The following is a 12,506-nucleotide window of genomic DNA, read 5'->3' on the forward strand; positions in this document are numbered from 1 at the left end:
TCTGCCCAGCCCCCAGCCCCAGCCCCCAGCCCCAGCCCCCGCGCACCCGGCAGCTCTCCCACTGCAATTACGGTAATTAGCTGGGAGCCTCTCGCCGGGAGGGAGGAGGCGGACTTTGGCCCAGGCTGACCTGCTTCCCGGCGGGCCCTCGGATTGGTCTGCGCCGAGCACGTGACACACGCCGCGGACTTGTTGCTGGGCATCCCGGCGTTGCCAGGGCAACGCCTACGCGCGTTCTCTCTGCCGAGTGCCTGGAGAAGTGGCTGCGCTGAGGGTCCTCAGCAAGAGACGAGGAGGGGGGATCGCGAGGGCCAGGCAAGCGCTGCCTCCCTCCCTCCCTCCTTCCCTCCCTCCCTCAGCTCCCGCTCCCAGTCCCCGGCCCCCACAGCTCAGTCGCTCCGAGCCCCCCACGGACATGACAGGACATCCACGTGGGTGGACAGGACACCGAGGATCACGAACCGGGCCATGGAGCACAGAGGGCAGGGCACGCTGAAGGACAGACAGACAGACACGACAGGGGAACAGAGATCTTGCAGCATCAACAAACAGTTGCTGAAACTCCTGCAGGCTCCAAGTCTCTGTTCAGAAGGGGATGTCACCAGACAAGACAGGAGACAATCCCTGTCCCCCCAGCCATCATCATCATCACCACGGCCCCTGTACCTGACCACTCCCTACGTGCAGAGCCTGAGCTAAACGTTTTATTTGCGTCTCATCCTTCTTATACCCCAGAAGCAGGCATTGTTATTTCCCTTTTACAGATGAGAAAACTGAGGCTCCCAATGGGGCCAGTACAAGCTAGGAGCCAGGGAGGGACTCCCACCCTCTAGGATTGGCTACAAAAGCCCATATGTTCATTAACTTTATGAAACTTCCTCTAATAATAATGATAAAAAACAATGGTGGGCCGGGTGCAGTGGCTCACGCCTGTAACCCCAACAGTTTGGGAGGCCAAGGAAGGCGGATCATGAGGTCAGGAGATCGAGACCATCCTGGCTAACATGGTGAAACCACATCTCTACTAAAAATACAAAAAAAAAAAAAATTAGCCAGGCATAGTGGTGGGCACCTGTAGTCCCAGCTACTCAGGAGGCTGAGGCAGGAGAATGGCGTGAACCTGGGAGGCAGAGCTTGCAGTGAGCTGAGATTGTACCACTGCACTCCAGCCTGGGTGATAGAGCGAGACTGTGTCTCAAACAAACAAACAAACAAACAAAAACAAAAATTAGCCAGGCGTGGTGGGGTGCACCTGTAGTCCTAGCTACTCGGGAGGCTGAGGCAGAAGAGTTTCTTGAACCCAGTTGGGGAAGGTTTCAGTGAGCCTAGATCGTGCCACTGTACTCCAGAGCCTGGGTGACAGAGCAAGACTTTGTCTCAAAACCAACCAACCAAACAACAACAACAAAAAACCACACACACACACACACACACACACGTGTATTAGCTATCTATTGCTGTGTAACAAATAGCCCCAAATCTTTTGTTGTTGTTGTTGAGACAGGGTCTCCCTCTGTCACCCAGGGTGGAGTGCAGTGGCAGGATCAAGGCCCACTGCAACCTCTGTGTCCTGGGCTTAGCGATCCTCCCACCTTGGCCTCCAGACTAGCTGGGACTAAAGGTGCGCACCACCATGCCCAGCTAATTTTTTTTTTTTTTTGAGACGGAGTCTCGCTCTGTCACCCAGGCTGGAGTGCAGTGGCCAGATCTCAGCTCACTGCAAGCCCCGCCTCCCGGGTTCACGCCATTCTCCTGCCTCAGCCTCCCGAGTAGCTGGGACTACAGGCGCCGCCACCTCACCTGGCTAGTTTTTTGTATTTTTAGTAGAGACGGGGTTTCACCGTGTTAGCCAGGATGGTCTCGATCTCCTGACCTCGTGATCCACCCGTCTCGGCCCAGCTAATTTTTAAAACTTTTGTAGAGATGGGGTTTTGCTATGTTGCCCAGGCTGGTCTCGAACCTTTGGGCTCAAGTGATCCACACATTTCGGCCTCCCAGAGTGCTCAGATTACAGGCATGAGCCACCTTGCCTGGCCCCTCAAATCTTAATGGCTGAAAAAATCATATTCATTATCTCACTGTTTCTGTGTCTTACCTCCCTTAGAACCTTCCACAGGTTTTCATCAAGGTGTTAGCCAAGGCTGGGGTCTCATCCAAAGATCTGACCTGGGGGATGCCAGATGAGGTGTTAAGTGCCTGTAGGCCCAGCTACTCTGGAGGCTGAGGCATGAGGATTGCTTGAGGCTAGGAATTTGAGGCTGTAGTGCACTGTGATTGCACTTGTGAATGGCTACTTCAGCCCAGCCAGGGCAACATAGCAAGATCCCATCTCTAAAATAAAAGAAAAAAAGATTGGAAAGGGAAAAGAGTCACTTGCAAACTCACATAGGGGTGTCTTCAACGTGATGGGTTGCTTTATTAAAGTCTGAAAACTGAGAGGGTAATACATCCTGCTAACAAGATGGAAGTTACAGTGTCTTACAACTTGAGCATGGAAATGACATCTCATTACTCTATGTGTGTTTATTGTGATAAAACACGTACCATTAAGCATTACATAACAACATTTCAGTCAATGACAGACTGCAATCATGATGGTTGTTCAATAAGATTTTCTTTTTTTTCTTTTTAGACGGAGTCTTATTCTGGCCCAGGCTGGAGTGCAGTGGCACCATCTTGGCTCACTATGATCTCCACCTCCCGGGTTCAAGCAATTCTCCTGCCTCAGCCTGCCAAGTAGCTGGGATTACAGGCGCCCGCCACCACGCCTGGTGAATTTTTGTATTTTTAGTAGAGATGGGGTTTCACCATGGTGGCCAGGCTGGTCTCGAGCTCCTGACCTCAGGGATCCACCCACTTCAGCCTCCCTAAGTGCTGGGATCACAAGCGTGACCCACCGCTCACGCTTTTAATAAACTTTTTAATCGTTTATACAATATTTTTCCTGCACCTTTTCTATGCTTAGATATGTTTAGATACACAAGTATTTACCATCCTGTTACAGTTGCCTGCAGGATTCAGCACAGTCCCATGCTGTGCAGGTTTATAACCTGGGAGCAATAGACTATATCATACAGCCTAGGTGTGCGGTAGGCTGTGCCATCTAGGTGTGCGTGGGCACACTCTATGATGTTCACACAACGATGACATTGCCTAATGACACATCTTGCTGAATGTATTTCCTTTTTTTTTTTTTTTTTGAAACAGCATGTCACTCCATCACCCAGGCTAGAGTGCAATGGCGCGGTCTTGGCTCACTGCAACCTCCACCTCCCAGGTTCAAGTGATTCTCCCGCCTCAGATTCCCAAGTATTTCCATTAACAATTAATGCTGATTGTATCACATGAAATTTGCCATTTTAACTTTTTGACATTTTTTTTGAGATAGGGTCTCATTCTGTCCCCCACACTGGAGTGCAGTGGCTTGATCATAGCTCCCTGCAGCCTCAAACTCTCAGGTTCAAGCGGTGGTCCCACCTCAGCTTCCCGAGTAGCTGGGACTACAGACACATACCACCGCACCTGACCTTAATCCTTTTTAGGTGAACAGCTCGGTGGCATTAAGTGCATTCACCGTTGTGCCACCATCACCATCATCATCTCCAGAATCTTTCCAGCCTCCTAAATGAAACTCTGTAGCCATTATGCAAAAACTCCCCATTTCCCCAGCCCCTGCTAACCTCCAACCTACTTTCTATCTTTATAAATTTGCCGGTTCTAGGGAACTCATGTAACTGGAATGATGCATTTGTCTCCTAATACTGGTTTCTTTCACTTAGCATGATGTCCTCAAGGTTCATCCATGTTGTAGCATGAATCAGAATTTCTTCTCCTCCACCACACTTTTTTTTACTTTTTTTTTTGAGACGGAGTCTTGCTCTGTCGCCCAGGCTGGAGTGCAGTGATGCAATCTCGACTCAATGCAAACTTCGCCTCCCCGGTTCAAGCGATTCTCCTGCCTCAGTTTCCTGACTAGCTGGGATTACAAGCGTCCACCACCACACCCCAGTAATTTTTGTATTTTTAGTAGACATAGGGTTTCACTGCATTGGCCAGGCTGGTCTCAAACTCCTGACCTCAAGCGATCTGCCTGCCTCGACCTCCCAAAGTGCCAGGATTACAGGTATGAACCACAACACCTAGCCAACTTTTGTATTTTTAGTAGAGACAGGGTTTTGCCGTGTTGGTCAGGCTGGTCTTGAACTCCTGACCTCAAGTGATCCGCCTACCTCACCCTCCCAAAGTGCTGGGATTACAGGCGTGAGCCACTGCACCCGGCCCTATTTTCTAATTTTTTCATCCCTCCTCAGATGTATTTTTTTTTTAACTTTTTATTTTGGAAAGAATATCAAAAGTTGCAAGAAGACTACGATGACCTCTCAGGTACCGTCTTTCTCACCTCACCCATTGTGAACATTTTAATATGTACACCTGTTTATTGTTAATGAGCCCGGAAGGGACTGGGCACCTCTCAGAACAAATCTGTTCCCTTACATAATAATGAAGATACAATGAATTCATGAAATTTCACGTTGACTTGATGTTATTATCCAATATATAATCCATATGCACACTTCACCACCTGTCACCATCACGTTCTTTACAGCTCTTTTCCTTTGTGGTCTGGGAACACGTGTTGCCTTCAGTGTGCCTGTCTGACATTTGAAGAGATCTTTTGTAAATTTTTTTTTTTTTTTTTTTTTTTTTTTGAGACAGAGTCTCACTCTGTCGCCCATCCTGGAGAGCAGTGGCACAACCTCGGCTTACCGCAACCTCTGCCTACGGGGTTCAAGCAATTCTCCTGCCTCAGTCTCCCGAGTAGCTGGGACTACAAGTGTGCGCTACCACACCTGGCTAATTTTTGTATTTTTAGTAGAGACAGGATTTCACCATGTTGTCCAGCCTGGTCTCGAACTCCTGACCTCGCTGATCTGCCTGCCTCAGCCACCCAAAGTGCTGGGATTACAGGCGTGGGCCAATGGGCCCAGTTTTGTTGTTGTTGTTGTTTTGTTTTGCTTTTTAAGAAACAGCGTCGGCCGGGCGCGGTGGCTCACGCCTGTAATCCCAGCACTTTGGGAGGCCGAGGCGGGTGGATCATGAGGTCAGGAGATCGAGACCATCCTGGTTAACACAGTGAAACCCCATCTCTACTAAAGAATACAAAAAACTAGCTGGGCGAGGTGGCGGCGCCTATAGTCCCAGCTACTCGGGAGGCTGAGGCAGGAGATGGCGTGAACCCAGGAGGCGGAGCTTGCAGTGAGCCGAGATTGTGCCACAGCACTCCAGCCTGGGCGACAGAGCAAGACTCCGTCTCAAAAAAAAAAAAAAAGAAAGAAAGAAAGAAAAGAAACAGGGTGGTCGGCTGGGCACGGTGGCTCATGCCTGCAATCCCAGCACTTTGGGAGGCCGAGGTGGGTGGATCACCTGAGGTCAGGAGTTCAAGACCAGCCTGACCAACATGAAGAAACCCTGTTTCTACTAAAGATGCAAAATTAGCCGAGTGTGGTGGCACATGCCTGTAATCCCAGCTCTTCAGGAGGCTGAGGCTGGAGAATCGCTTGAACCCGGGAAGCAGGGGTTGTGGTGAGCTGAGATCACGCCATTGTACTCCAGCCTTGGCAACAACAGAGAAACTGCATCTCAAAAGGAAGGAAGGAAGGAAGGAAGGAAGGAAGGAAGGAAGGAAGGAGGGAGGGAGGGAGGGAGGGAGGGAGGAAGGAAGGAAGGAACAGGGTCTCAGCCAGGTGCAGTGACTCACACCTGAAATCCCAGTACTTTGGGAGGCCAAGGCGGGTGGATCACCCAAGGTCAGCAGTTTGAAACCAGCCTGGCCAACATGGTGAAACCCCGTCTCTAGTAAAAATATAAAAATTAGCCGGATATGGTGACATGCACCTGTAGTCCCAGCTACTTGGGAGGCTGAGGGAGGCAGAAGAATAGCTTGAACCTGGGAGGTGAAAGCTGCATTGAGCTGAGATAGTGCCACTGCACTCCAGCCTGGGCAGATTGAGACAGATTGAGACTCTGTCTCAGAAAAAAAAAAAAAAAGAAAAAAAAGAATTGCATCTTGAGGCTGGGCACAGTGGCTCCGGCCTGTGATCTCAGTGCTTTGGGAGGCTGAGGAGGGCAGACCCCTTGAGCCCAGGAGTTCAAGACCAACCTGGGCAACATAGCGAGACCCTGTCTCTACAAAACATTTTAAAATGAGCCAGGCATGGTGGTGTTCACCTGTAGTCCTAGCTACTCAGGAGGATCACTTGAGCCCATGAATTCAGGGCTGCATTGAGCTATGATCATGACCCTGCACTCTGGTTTGGGTACCTCTACCTCCTGGGTTCAATCGATTCTCCTGCCTCAGCCTCCCCAGTAGCTGGGACTACAGGCATGCACCACCACACCCGGCTAATTTTTGTATTTTTATGAGAGACGGGGAGAGGGGGGGTCTCACCATGTTGGCCAGGCTGGTCTCGAACTCTTGACCTCAGGTGATCTGCCCACCTCGACCTCCCAGAGTGCTGGGATTACAAGCGTGAGCCACCGTGTCCGGCCTACACAATTTTTTAAAACACATAGTTGGCTGGGCGTGGTGTCTCACACCTGTAATCCCAGCACTTTGGGAGGCCGAGGAGAGCAGATCATGAGGTCAGGAGATCGAGACCATCCTGGCTAACACGGTGAAACCCTGTCTCTACTAAAAATACAAAAAAGTAGCTGGGCATGGTGGCGAGTGCCTGTAGCCCCAGCTCGGGAGATTGAGGCAGGAGAATGGCGTGACCCCGGGAGGCGGAGCTTGCAGTGAGCAGAGATCGCACCACTGCACTCCAGCCTGGGAGACAGCGATACTCCATCTCAAAAAAAAAAAAAAAAAAAAAAAAAAAGAGTTAACTTTATTTATTGTGTGTTCAGTATTCACCAATCTCACCAGTTGTTGACTCACTGAATTCTCACAACCTCCATAAGCGTTAAAGACTATTGAAGTAGGAGGCAGGGCTCTTGACTACACAGGTGGGCTCAGACACCGGACCTGATTGAGGTTGGGTGTCCGTGCTTAATACAGGCACAGGCAGAAAGTACTTCCCCACCTGTGTACCGTATCAGTTTACCATTGCCATGGCAACACCCAGCCATTACCATCCCTTTCCATTGCAACAACCCAGCAACCCAAAAATGACTGCCCTTCTTCTAGAAATGTCTGCATAATCTGCCCCTTAATTTGCATATAATTAAAAGTGGATCTCAATATGCCTGCAGAACTGCCTCTGGGCTGCTGCTCTGAGCTCACTGCCTATGGAGTAACCCTGCTCTGCAAGGAGCAGGACTTCTGCAGCTGCTTATGCTGCCACTGCAATTAAGATTGCTAACACCACGGTCAGGTACAGCAGTTCACGCCTGTAATCCCAGCACTTTGGGAGGCCAAGGTGAGTGGATTACTTGAAATCAGGAGTTCGAGACCAGTCTGACCAGCATGACAAAAACTTGTCTCTACTAAAAATACAAAAATGAGGCCAGGCACAGTGGTTCATGCCTGTAATCCCAGCACTTTGCGAGGCCGTGGCAGGCGGATCACCTGAGGTTGGGAGTTCAAGACTTACCTGACCAACATGGAGAAACCTTGTCTCTACTAAAAATACAAAATTAACTGGACGTGGTGGCACATGCCTGTAATCCCAGCTACTCGGGGGGCTAAGGCAAGAGAATCGCTTGACCCCAGGAGGCGGAGGTTGCGATGAGTCGAGATCTCACCATTGCACTCCAGCCTGGGCGACAAGAGCAAAACTCCATCTCAAAAAAAAAAAAAAAAAAATTAGCCGGGCATGGCAGTTTGTGCCCGTAATCCCAGCTACTCAAGAGGCTGAGGCAGGAGAATTGCTTGAACCCAGGAGGCGGAAGTTGTAGTGAGCCAAGATCACGCTACTGCACTCCAGCCTGGGAGACAGAATGAAAATCTGTTTCAAAAAAATATATATGGTTGCTACCACCACCAGCTTGCCCTGAATTCTCTCCTGGGCAAAGTAAAAAACCCTCCGCTGCTAAGGCTCAATTTGGGGACTTAACCTCCCCTAAGTCTCGAACTCCTGACCTCAGGTGATCCACCTGCCTCAGCCTCCCAAAGTACTGGGACCACCAGCATGAGCCACCATGCCCAACCGTTTGTTTTGAGATGGTATCTCACTCTGTCACCCAGACTGGAGTGCAGTGGTGCAATGTCGGCTCACCACAACCTCCGCCTCCTGAGTTCAAGTGATTCTCCTGCCTCAGCCTCCCAAGTAGCTGGGACTACAGGCACGCGCCACCACGCCTGGCAAATTTTTTGTATTTTTAGTAGAGGCAGAGTTTCACCATGTTAGCCAGAATGGCCTTGATCTCCTGACCTTGTGATCCACCCGCCTCGGCCTCCCAAAGTGCTGCCAGCACGCCTGGCCTTTTTTCTTTTTGAGACAAAATCTCACTCTGTCACCCAGGCTGGAGTGCAGTAGCAGGATCCCAGCTCACTGAAACCTCTACCTCCTGAGTATAAGTGACTCCCCTGCCTCAGCCTCCCAAGTAGGGGGATTATAGGCACACGCCACCATGCCAGACTAGTTTTTGTATTTTTAGCAGAGATGGGGTTTCGCCATGTTGGCCAAGCTGGTCTCGAACTCTTGACCTCAAGTGGTCCGCCTGCCTCGGCCTCCCAAAGTGGATTACAGGTGTGAGCCACCGCACCCCGTCTCAAGCTGCAATCCTAAGCCCGTTTGAGGTCAAGGTCTCTGGTTCCACAAGTGCAATATTTCCCAAATTGTGGCCAGACACACCGCCAGCCTCTGGGGCTGCTGGGGCTTCCCGGGGACTGTTCCTGGTTCATCAGCTGTGTCTGCACAGGTCTGGGTACCTCTGTTACCAGTTGTGAGAACAGGGGTTTCAGCTCTGCTCAGCTGCTGCCGGCCCTGAGCAGGTGTGGGACCTGGAAATGAGGCCTGGTTGATCAGGACGGAGCCTGATAATCCCCGTGTCCCTCATGGCCCTTACTGAGTCTGACAGCTCACCTGTGATGTCAATTCGTGGGCTGAAAAACAGGAGTTTGGTTCCAGGTGTCTGCACCAGGGGTAGTCAACTGGTGGGTGAGTAGAGATTGTGCCCTCCCCAGGAACGTTTGTCAGGAGACAGGGTTTGTAGATGATCTTTTGGTTTGGGTTTGTCCAGTGGTCTAATTCATTTTATTTCTTTTCTTTTTTTTTTGAGACAGAGTCTTGCTCTGTCGCCCAGGCTAGAGTGTAGTGATGTGATCTTGGCTCACGGCAAGCTCTGCCTCCCGGGTTCAGGCGATTCTCCTGCGTCAGCCTCCCGAGTAGCTGGGATTAGAAACATGTGCCACCACGCCCAGCTAATTTTGTATTTTTAGTAAAGACAGGGTTTCTCCATGTTGGTCAGGCTGGTCTTGAACTCCCAACCTCAGGTGATCCGCTCGCCACAGCCTCCCAAAGTACTGGAATTACAGGCGTGAGCCACCGTGCCCGGCCTCATTTCCTCTCTTTCTTTCTTTTCTTTTTTTTTTTTCTTTCTTTCTTTCTTTCTTTCTTTCTTTCTTTCTTTCTTTCTTTCTTTCTTTCTTTCTTTCTTTCTTTTTCTTTCTTTCTTTCTTTCCTTCCCTCCCTCCCTCCTTCCTTCCTTCTTTCTCTTTCTTTCTTTCTTTCTTTCTTTCTTTCTTTCTTTCTTTCTTTCTTTCTCTCTCTCTCTCTCTCTCTCTTTCCTTCCTTCCTTCCTTCCTTCCTTCCTTCCTTCCTTCCTTCCTTCCTTCCTTCCTTTCTTTCTTTCTTTCTTTCTTTCTTTCTTTCTTTCTTTCTTTCCTTTCTTTCTTTCTTTCTTCTCCTTCCTTCTTTCCTTCCTTCCTTCCTTTCATCCGTTCTTTCTTTCCTTTCTTTCTTTTTTTTTCTTTTTTTTTGGAGTCTTGGTTTGTGGCCCAGGCGGAGTACAGTGGTGTGATCTCAGCTCACAGCAGCCTCTGCTTTCCGGGTTCAAGCAATTCTCCCACCTCAGACTCCTGACTAGCTGGAATTACAGACACATATCATCATGCCCAGCTAATTTTTATGTTTTTAGTAGAGATAGGGTTTCACCATGTTGGCCAGGCTCGTCTCGAACTCCTGACCTCAGGTGATCTACCCGCCTTGGCCTCCCACCATGCTGAGATTACAGGTGTGAGCCGCCTCACCCAGCGGTCTAATTCGTTTTCATTCAACAAATAGTTATTGCTGGGTCTGGTAATCATAGCATTTTGGGAGGCTGAGGCAGAAGGATCACTTGAACCCAGGAGTCCGAGACTGCAGTAAGCTATGATCATGCCACTGCAGTCTAGCCTGGGTGACAGAGTGAGACCCTATTTCTGAAAATGAAAAAAAAAAAAATTAAACCCACTTATTGAGGCTGGGCGAGGTGGCTCCCAGAGACAGAGCAAGACTCTTATCTCAAAAAAAAATTTAAATTTAAATTTAAAAAAAATTATTTACCGGGAATGTGTACTCATGTAATACGAAAAAGATAAGAAGTGAAATTATGTGTTGAGGCCAGATGCAGTGGTTCACGCCTGTAATCCCAGCACTTTGGGAGGCCAAAGCGGGTGGATCACCCGAGGTCAGGAGTTCGAGACCAGCCTGGCCAACATGGCAAAACCCTGTCTCCGCTAAAATTACAAAAATTAGCCAGGTGTGGTGGCGCACGCCTGTAATCCCAGCTACTCGGGAGGCTGAGGCAGGACAATCGCTTAAAGCTGGGAGGTGGACGCTGCAGTGAGCTGTGATCATGCCACTGCACTCCAGCCTGGGTGACAGAGCAAGTCCCTATATCAAAAAAAAAAAAAAAAAGAAGGGAGGGGGAATGGGTGAGAGGCTGGGCCCAAGAAAGAACTCAGTGTCCAGGGTTCTTCAGAGGGACAGGCAGGGGTGAGGGGGCAGGGTGGCCTCATGGCCCCAGCACAAGCTTTGGAGCCTGGGAGACCAGCGCTGAGCCCCATCTTTCCCCATCTTATTTCTCTTACACTAGAATAAGGACAGAGCTGGGGAGGGCATTGTACAACTGACCACTGCTGGCTGTGTTACAGCTGCATTAATCTTCCCTTCCAGAACACTGAGTATATTCTATGTCTGTTAGATCCAAAGCTGGACAAACTTATACCAAGGCAGCAAATGTTTTCTACACACACACACACAGAGAGAGACAGAGAGAGAGAGAAAGAGAGAGAGAGAGAGAGAGAGAGAGAGAGAGAGAGAGGGAGAGAGACAGAGACTGCCAAATACAGACAGCATCCTCCAGAAACCATGGTGACTAACACGGCTTGGGGGCGGGGGCGCAGATGACATTCGTAATTCTCTGTGCAGATTTTCCAGCACAGGTTACGGTACCAGCAAGGCAGTGTGTGTGTGTGTGTGTGTGTGCGCGCGTGCCCGTGCGCATGTATGAGTGACTATGAGTGTGGATGTGGGGGGCACATGTGTTTGTGTGTGTGTGCGTGCATGAGTGTGACTGTGTGTGCATGCATATTTGTGTAACTGTTTGAATCTGCATTGCAACCCCATGTGTGCTTCTGTGCATGGATGCGATGCGTGTGTGGGCACTTTCAGAAAGGTGTACAGAGCTGTGTGTGCACGACAGCGTTCATTTCCATGCACCATGTGATTGGCTGTGTGTGTGTGCAGCCGTGGGGTGACCGTGTCCTGCCCTTTACTACAGTATTTTTTTTTTGTCTTTTGTTTTATGGCTTTTGTGGGGTTTTTGAGACAGGGTCCGGCTCTGCCACCCGGGCTGGAGTGCAGTGGTGCCATCTCGGCTCACTGCAGCCTCTGCCTCCCGGATTCAAGTGATCCTCCAGCCTCAGCCTCCCGAGTAGCTGGGACCACATGTATGTACCACCATGCCTGGTTAATTTTTTTGTATTTTTAGTAGAGACAGGTTTTCTGTATGTTGGCCAGGCTGGTCTCAAACTCCTGGCCTCCAATGATCCACCCACCTCAGCCTCCCAAAGTGCTGAGATTACAGGTATGAAGCACGACACTCCACCTTTTTTTTTTTTTAACCTTGAGATGGAGTCTCACTCTGTCGCTGCCTAGTCTGGAGTGCAGCGGTGCGATCTCGGCTCAGTGCAACCTCTGCCTCCCAGGTTCAAGCGATTCTCCTGCTTCAACCTCCCAAGTAGCTGGGACTATAGGCACATGCTGCCACGCCTGGCTAATTTTTTTCTTTTTTTTCTTTTTGTATTTTGGTAGAGACGGGGTTTCACCTTGTTACCCAGGCTGGTTGGGAACTCCTGAGCTCAGGCAATCTGCCCGCCTCGGCTTCCCAAAGTGTTGGGATTACAAGTGTGAGCCACCATGCCCGGTCTTTTTTTTTTTTTTTTTTTTTTTTTTTTTTATGAAGACAGGGTCTCACTCTGTCTCCCAGGCTGGAGTGCAGTGGCATGATCACGGCTCACTGCAGACTGGAGTCTCAACCTCCTGGGTTCAATAGATCCTCTCGCCTCAGCCTCCTGAGGA

The sequence above is a fragment of the Rhinopithecus bieti genome, unplaced genomic scaffold, assembly GCF_001698545.2.
Source record: "Rhinopithecus bieti isolate Rb0 unplaced genomic scaffold, ASM169854v2 scaffold_28055, whole genome shotgun sequence".
Classification (NCBI taxonomy): Eukaryota; Metazoa; Chordata; class Mammalia; order Primates; family Cercopithecidae; genus Rhinopithecus; species Rhinopithecus bieti.